Genomic DNA, 1,131 nt, shown 5'->3' on the forward strand with positions numbered 1-1,131 from the left:
TTTAAAACTATATAATTATTTAAATTAAATTTTAAAAATATTTATTAAAACATTTTTTTTCATAAATTGAAGCTATTAAATTTATAATTTGAACAATATTAATTTTAAAAATAATTTCTAACATTTTAAGTTCGGAACTCAATTATTAAACTGAAAAAAAATATTAAAATATAACATAAATAATTAATTAGATCGAAAATAAGTAGAATGGCTTATTGCCAACGAAGTAGTAATAACTTTTTTTTTTCATAGCTTTAATTTCTAATAAAACGCCCAGATAAGAATTTTTTCCAAGTTATTTGCGTTCCATTCTAATGTAATTTATTTAAAGCTTGCTTGGTATAAGTTTAAAAATTTTGTTTACATTTAAATTAATTAAAATACTTATCAAAAGTAAAAATTTAAATTAATATTTATAATAACCGAAAATAAATTGATATACGCAAAAATTAGAAATTAATTATTTATAGACTTAATAGTGACGCCATATTATTTTTACCATTTTAATATTAATTAACAATCCAATTATTAAAAATTTTAATTCTCATAACTTCTGCTTTAAATTAAAAAAAAAATACTTTTTATAATAAATACGTAATTAATAATATATTATATTTATTTCTAATAATACGATTTTATTTTTTTTTAAATGGATGAATCATTAGAAATTCCGATTACGTTATAAAAGTCGAATTTATTATAAATTAGAAAAAATTATTTTATAAAGTAATGTATTAATAATCGTTTAAAATTAATTATATTTATCATATTTATATTTATCGTTAAAGACGTAATTTCTAAATATACTCGAAAGAGTTATTAAATAGCTGCCACTTTTGCCGCTAGCGCCATTCAACGTCAATTGCGTGACATCGATGCCCGTATGTTACTCTAATGTTCTAATCGGAATCGTCGATTTAACATTCCAAATTCCAGTTTTGCTATACATTTATCTTTCATTTATCGTATAAAATGTAAGTATATAAGAAAGAAAAATTATATATATAACGATAGAAAAAGAAATAAATCCATTTTTATTTCCGATCTTTAATTGATTTCATCTCTTTTCACCCATTGATTTTTTTCTTAATTATTTCATTCATTTTTTTGTAAATTCGACCTCTTTAAATC

Source organism: Centruroides sculpturatus, unplaced genomic scaffold (genome assembly GCF_000671375.1).
Source record: "Centruroides sculpturatus isolate CEXI.00-Female unplaced genomic scaffold, Cexi_2.0 scaffold1993, whole genome shotgun sequence".
Classification (NCBI taxonomy): domain Eukaryota; kingdom Metazoa; phylum Arthropoda; class Arachnida; order Scorpiones; family Buthidae; genus Centruroides; species Centruroides sculpturatus.